Raw genomic sequence first — 7,280 nt, 5'->3', positions numbered from 1 at the left:
CAAGGTTAGTGGTTTTTTTCAATGAGATATTTCATCTTGCCTTTTATTTTTTAAATACTTCGGTTCTGTTTTCTAATTTCTTGATTTCTCATAAAGTCATTAGCTTCCATTTGCTCCAATCTAATTTTTAAGGAATTTTTTTCTTCAGTGAGCTTTTGGAACTCCTTTTCCATTTGGCCAATTCTGCTTTTTAAGGCATTCTTCTCCTCATCGACATTTTAGACCTCTTTTCCCGTTTTGGTTAGTTTATGTTTTAAGGTGTTCTTTTCTCTTTTTTTACATTTAAAGGGATATTATTAAGCTTTCATTTATATTTTAATGTGATAGGGGAAATTTTCTTTATTCATTGATCTCTTCCTCATCATCTTCAAAAGTTTCCTCTCCATCATTGGCTGTAGCTTCTGCTGGTATTCTGAGACTAGATCATTCATATTACTTTCAGCTCCTGCAAACTCCATTTCATCCATTCCCTCTCCTGTAAGCCAGTGAAGGAAAGCTTTTCAGTGGAACATGGCAGAGAACTGCTCAGAGATGCATTTGAATAGCTCCTTGTGATAGTAATGGCATTTAAAGATTCCCCCTGTATTGGCTTGGTTTTCAAATTGATTGTGTTAAAACCCAGAGCTTGTTAATTCCACCTGTGGGATGGACTTGTTGATGTGAAAAGAAAGTCCTGAAGTGGGAGGAGCTGGTGACATAGATTTGGAGAGACAAGAGAGAGGCAGAAGAACTTTTTTTGGAAGCAGCACTTCGTGGAGAGAGAGAGACTAAGAGAATTGCTGGTGGCCACTTTGAATTGCCCTGGACTTTTGAGACCTGCCCCCTGAGTTGCCAAGGACTGAGGAGACATGCCTGTTTTTCTGGTACTTTGTCTGTCTGTTTTGATGTTGTTTTGCCAGATTTGTCCACTGGTGAAAGACTGTCCTTTTGTTGAAGAAGTCCTGGAACCTGGCTTTTGGTTAAGAAGCCCTGAGACTGTCCTGCAGACAGAAAGTGAATACTGTCCACTGGTGAAGGACAGTGCTGTTGTTGCAAGGGTCTGGAGACTGTCCTGCAGACAGAGTGAATACTTTCCACTGGTGAAGGACAGTGCTGTTGTTGCAGGGGTCTGGGAACCTTTCTGTTGGTTCAGAAGCCCTGAAGAAGGATTTTCTTGTTGTATGTTTACAGAAATCCTAGGAGAGGGTTTTGCTAAATGTTTTCAGGGGTTCTAGGACTGTTCTACAGACAGAGGATGAATTAATGAAGGGACTGGCAATGTATCTTGTGGCCTTGCTAAGCCTTGTCTCCCCAGGAACTAAGATTGCTGAGAACTTGCCTCCTGTCAAGATGAAGAAAAGACCTCCATTTGGGTATTAAGTGATGTGCTTAAACTTGATGTAACTCTGGGGTAGATTCAATTGTGATCCAGGGGTGGGGAACTTTTGACCTTATGTTTGGAAACTAATCTCCATTTGAGAAGAGGGACTTTGTGGTGGACTAAATGAAGGTATAGCCTAGGGATGGAGAAGTATTTAGAACAGGGACTTTGTAATTGATTGAATGATTGGAAGGTCCTGGGGTGGGGTAGTGCTTGGAGATTATTTAATCACCCTTAGTAAATGCTGTATTTTGAATGATGTCATGTTTTGACCTTCTCTGTTCTTGGTTTGTCACTGAATAAAATGGAGAGCACCTATGCTGGTATTTTGAACCTTGGGAAGTTGCCTTTTCTTGGCAATTACATTACACTCCTTAATTGCAGTGCTATTGCCAATAGATGTGGAGGCCATCTTAAGGCCACGAGGAGGGATGTTACATACAGCTACCTTGACATTATTAGGGATCCACTCTACAAAATAGTTATTATTCTTGTTCTGGATGGCCAGCATCTGCTCATCCACTTGCTTGATGGACATTGGACCTCGGAAGACAGTGGTCACAGTGAGATACCATCCATGTCTTGGGTCACAAGCAGCCATCATGTACTTAGCATCAAACATTTGCTGAATGAGTTTTGGCACTGTTAGGGGTTGGTACTGCTGAGTGCCTCTGGCTGTTAAAGGAGCAAAGCCTGGCATGAAGAAATGAAGGCATGGAAAAGGGACCATGTTGACTGCCAGTTTGCAGAGATCAGCATTGAGCTGCTCTGGGAAGTGCAGTGAGGTGGTTACTCCATTCATGGTGGCAGACATCAGGTGGTTAAGGTCTCCATAGGTTGGGGTGGTAAGCTTAAAGGTACAGAAGCAGATATAATACAAAGCCTCATTGTAAATGCAGTAAGTTTCATCTGTGTTTTCAACCAGCTGGTGGACCAACAGGGTAGCATTATAAGGCTCGACCACAGTAGCAGACACTTTGTGAGAAGGCATGACACTGAGGGTACTCATGATTCTATCTGGATACTCCTCTTGGATTTTTCTAATGAGCAGTGTTCCCATACCAGACCCTGTTCCTCCTCCCAGAGAGTTAGTGAGCTGAAATCCTTACAGACAGTTATAGTGTTCACATTCTTTCCTCATACATCAAGCACTGAATCTACTAGCTCTGCTCCTTCAGTGTAATGTCTCTTTGCCCAATTGTTTCCTGCACCAGTTTGTCCTTATCATGCTTCTCTTGCTTCTTGTATATGAGTGTCAAATTTTCTATTCAACTCTGTTTTTTTTTTTCAGCAAGAATGCTTGCTATTCCCCTGAATGACCATTATTTTCCCCTGAAACATGATACTCAGTTTTGCTGGGTAAGTGATTCTTGGTTTTAATCCCAGCTCCTTTGCTTTCCAGAATATCATATTCCAAGCCCTTTGATCCCTCAGTGTAGAAGCCGCCAGATCCTGAGTTATCTGATTGTGCTTCCACAATATTCAAATTGTTTCTTCCTGGCTGCTTGTAATATTCTCTCCTTGATCTAGACATTTTGGAACCTGGCTATAATACTCCTAGGAGTTTTTTGGGGGGGATCTTTTTCAGGAGGTGATCAGTGGATTCTTTCAACCTCTATTTTGCCCTCTGGTTCTAAAATGTCAGGGTAGTTTTCCTTGAGAATTTCTTGGAGGATGATTTCTAGGTTTTTTCTCTGATCATGACTTTAAGGTAGTCCAATAATTTTTAAATTATCTCTCCTGGCTCTATTTTCCATGTCAGTGGTTTTTCCAATGAGATATTTCATATTGCCTTCTACTCTTTCATTTGTTTGGATCTGTTTAACAGCATCTTGATTTCTCATAAAGTCATTAGCTTCCATTTGCTCCAGTCTAATTCTGAAGGAATGATTCTCCTCAGTGAGCTTTTGAGATTCTTTTTCCATCTGGCAAATTTGGCTTTTTAAGTCATTCTTCTCCTCATTGCCTTTTTGAGCCTCTTTTGCCATTTGAGTTTAGTCTATTTTTTAATGTGTTATTTTCCTCAGACAGTCTGTTGACTCTCATTTTGTAATTTTCTTGCATCATTCTCATTTCTCTTCCCAATTTTTCTTCCATTTCTCTTCTCTGCTTTTAACATCCTCTATGGCCTTTAATCAGCTCATATTTTCCTTTGAAGCTTTTCGTGCAGGAGTTATGCCTTCACTGTCTTCCTCCTGTTCAATGCTTTGCTCCTTTTTGTCCCCAAAATAGGAGTCTAATGTTTGATTTCACTGTTTGCTTTGCTTCCTTTGCCTGGTTATGTTGCCACTCAATTACTTGACTTTTGGGCTTTTTGCCACAGTAGGACTCTGCTACCAGACAGGGGAGCTTTGCATCAAATGCTGGGGTTTTTTCAGCTGCCAGAGGTATTAGTTGGCTGCCCTCTCTGAAGCCTCCACATGCTCTGGCAAGCTAGTCACACACCCCAGGACCTCCACCCTAGACCGCAATCCAGATCCAAGCAGGCTAAAGCAAGAATGGTTACCCCTCAGACTGGTCAGTTGGTCCTACTACACTCTGCAGGCCAGGAACTGAAGTTGCCATGTTGAGGCTGCGCTGCAGCCCTTAGCAGCTTCTCGCCCTGGGGGCAAAAGTCTACGCAATCCCAACTACTGGGTCCCAAAGTCCACACTGCACTGATCTCTCACTTTGTCTTTAGCATCTATGTGTTGATAATTCTGGACCACCACAGATGCTGGTGATCTGGAGTCCCTCTAGCCGGTGGTTAATCAGGCCTGCCCTGGGGCTAAAACGTCAGCATGGGGCTAAGGTCAGCTCCCAGAGTGCTGTGCTGGCTGATTCCTGCCGGCCTACCAGGATGTCCTCAGCAGGGAGTTAGCTTCTATGTCATTTTGTAGGTTCTATAGCTCCAAAGTCTGTTTACATTCACCTTTTACATGGATTGGAGGTGGTGAGAGCCAGAGCTGCACAGAAGTTCTATTTCTACTCCGCCATCTTGACTTCACCCCTCTAAGGTGTTATTTTCTTCAGTATTTTTTTCGGTCTCCTTTAGCAAGCTGTTGCCTCATTTTTCATGATTTTCTTGTATCACTCTCATTTCTCCTCCCAATTTTTCCTCTACTTCTCTTACTTGATTTTCAAAATCCTTTTTGAGCTCTTCCATGGCCTGCAACCAATTCATATTTTTCTTGGAGACTTTGGATGTAGGAGCTTTGACTTTGTTGTTTTCTTATGGTTGTATGTTTTGATCTTCTTTGTCGCTAAAGTAAGGTACTATAGTCTGAGGTTTTGTTTTTGTTTTTTTTTTTTACCCTGTTTGCTCATTTCCCCAGCCCTTGACTTTCTAACTCTTTGTTCAGGTAGGGATGTGATTCCAGGGTGGATGGTGCATTTTCCCAAATTCCAGGGGTTTTATTTAGCTATTTGCAGAGATACTTCTAGGTGCCTATAAATTTTCAGTATTTCCAAGGTGGTATAATGAAAGGAGAGGTGTTCAGGGTGGCCGGGTAGCACAGCAAGTAAGAGCACTGGCCCCAGTGTCAGGATGACCTGGGCAATCAAATTCAGGCTCAGACACTTAGCATCCACCCAGAAACACCTGGCCATGTAACCTTGAGCAAGTTACTTAACCCCAATTGCTTAGGGACAGCCAGGTGGCTCAGCAAGTAAGAGCACTGGGCCCAGTGTCCGCATGACCTGGGGGATCGAATCCAGGCTGAGATACTTAGCACCACACCCAGAAATAACTGGCAGTGTAACCTTGAGCAAGTTACTTAACCCCAATTGCTTTAAAAAAAAAAAAAAGGAGAGGTGTTCACTCCTTTCCTGGCCTGTGCTCTGGTTTGTGAATGACCACAAGCACTCTTTTCTGCCTTGGAACTTTGAGAAGGATGCCCTCTCCACTACACCACAAGGTTCACCACACCAGCACTCCTCCTCACCCCAAGACTGCCACCCAGGACTGAGACCCAGATCCAAGCAGGACAAAGCAAGAGAATCCTGCCTCAGTGCCAGCAAATAGATCCCTGCAATCATGCACTGGTCAGTCACTTGATCCCCACACCATCTCTGTACCTTGAGCTCTGGAAGTAGCCACTGCTACTGCTGCCCACCACCGCCCCTACTCCACCACCCAGGGCTAAGGCTGGACAACGTTCTTCTCTCAGGCAGATCTGACAGAGTTTTCCCACTGAACTATGCTGTCTTTGGTTTTTGTGGATTGAGATGTCTGGAAACTTCCACAGCTGCCAGTGATTCAGTCCCCTGAGGCCTGCTCCAGCCCTGTCTATGCTGGCATGGCTCAGACTTGACTGCACTCTGCTCTTAGCCCAGTGCAATAGACCCTTCTTGTTGACCTTCCAGGCTGTCTTGGGCTAGAGATTTGTTTAACTCCATCATTTTGTGGTTTCTGAAGCTCTAGAATTTGTTTAGAGTCATTTTTTACAGGTAGTTGGAGGAGTTTGGGGGAGAACTCAAGCAATTCCCTGCTTTTACTCTACCATCTTGGCTCCACCCCCACCCCTCCACAAGTATTTCTTTAAACAGTGTTTTGTGACTGTATTTACATTTTGACTACTATCTTGACTCCCAAATATTTTGTACAATTTGTTTTTTATTTGAAGAGTGTTCTTAGTCAATCTTAAAGAATAACTTCTATAGCACAGGGTATTAATTTTTCTATAAATGTGATAGAATTCACCTATAAATCTATCTGAACTATGTGAGTGTTTTTTTAATTGTTATTTTTCCTGATTTCCTTTCATAGTTACTCTATGGCTAATTCAAATTCATTTTCTAGAATTGGGTAACATTTTAAGATCTCTAATTCAAATTTGATTAACTTGGGAACTTTCTATTTTTGCTGGCAATTCTCATTTATTCTCTATTTTGCTAGTACATAATTGTGGATATTATTCTCTATTTTTACTAGTATATAATTGTGAAAAATTTACAGGCACCTAGATGTACCTCTGAAAACAGCTACATAAAACCTCTGGAATTGTGTCTGGTTTTTTGTTTGTTTGTTGTGGCAATTTTATTTTTTTTCCTCATCCTTTCTTAGGATAACTAAATATTAATCTCTTTGAATGTTCTAAGAAACAACTTTTAGTTTTAAATTATAATTTCTATTGGACTTTTATTTTCCATTTTACACATTTCTACTCTCATTTTGAAGGTTTCTTCTTTAGTGTTTCCTTTGAGTTTTTTCTGAGGACTGCATTAATTGAGATATTTCATTCATTATGTTGCCTTGTTGTAATAATTCTTTTTCACAGTTACTATTTTTTTCTGAGACTTTTTCTTTCACTTACTCATTATTCTAGAAATCATTATTATATCTAATATTAGTCTTCATATTTTGTTTGCATACCTTGTATTAATGATTAACTTTATTGCATTTTATGTACCAAATAGCATGTGGCTTATTTTTCTAAAAATACCATGTAAAGCTGAAAAATATGTATAGCCAATATAATACAATAAACATAACTATTTGCCAGGCACTGTTCATTTATGATTTCTTGAAATATAGTTCTGAAAAACAAGGCTTTCATAAAGTCTATTGGAATTCAAGCACTGGAGATACAAATAAGAAAAAGAAAGACAGTCTCTGCTCTCAAGGAGCTTACAATCTAATGGGGGAAGACAACACACAAAAGGAAGCTGAAAAGTAGGGAGTGGGGTACTTGGTGGGAGGGCGTGATAATAGTGGAGTAAAAAGGGGGTGGCTAGGTGCCTCAGCAAGTAAGAGCACCGGCTCCAGTGTCAGGATGACCTGGGGATCGAATCCTGGCTTTGACACTTAGCAGCACACCCAGAAATAACTGGCCATGTAACCTTGAGCAAGTTACTTAGCCCTGATTGCTCATTAAAAAAAAAAATAGTGGAGTAAAAAAATCAAGCATATAGCTGGTGAGAAATGAAGAGTTGGCTACGT

At 41.2% G+C, this 7,280-nt stretch overlaps 1 pseudogene; it reads right to left on the bottom strand.

Annotated features, from left to right (window-relative positions):
• Positions 1-261: 261 nt before the first annotated feature.
• LOC138176069 (tubulin beta-5 chain-like) lies at positions 262-2,439 on the bottom strand (annotated as a pseudogene).
• Between the last annotated feature and the right edge of the window lie 4,841 nt (positions 2,440-7,280).

The sequence above is a fragment of the Petaurus breviceps genome, unplaced genomic scaffold, assembly GCF_028583685.1.
Source record: "Petaurus breviceps papuanus isolate PSGF00001 unplaced genomic scaffold, PetGlider_PUasm1.0 81, whole genome shotgun sequence".
NCBI lineage: Eukaryota > Metazoa > Chordata > Mammalia > Diprotodontia > Petauridae > Petaurus > Petaurus breviceps.
The sequence above is the reverse complement of the archived record's forward strand: the minus strand, read 5'-3'. Positions and strand labels throughout refer to the sequence as shown.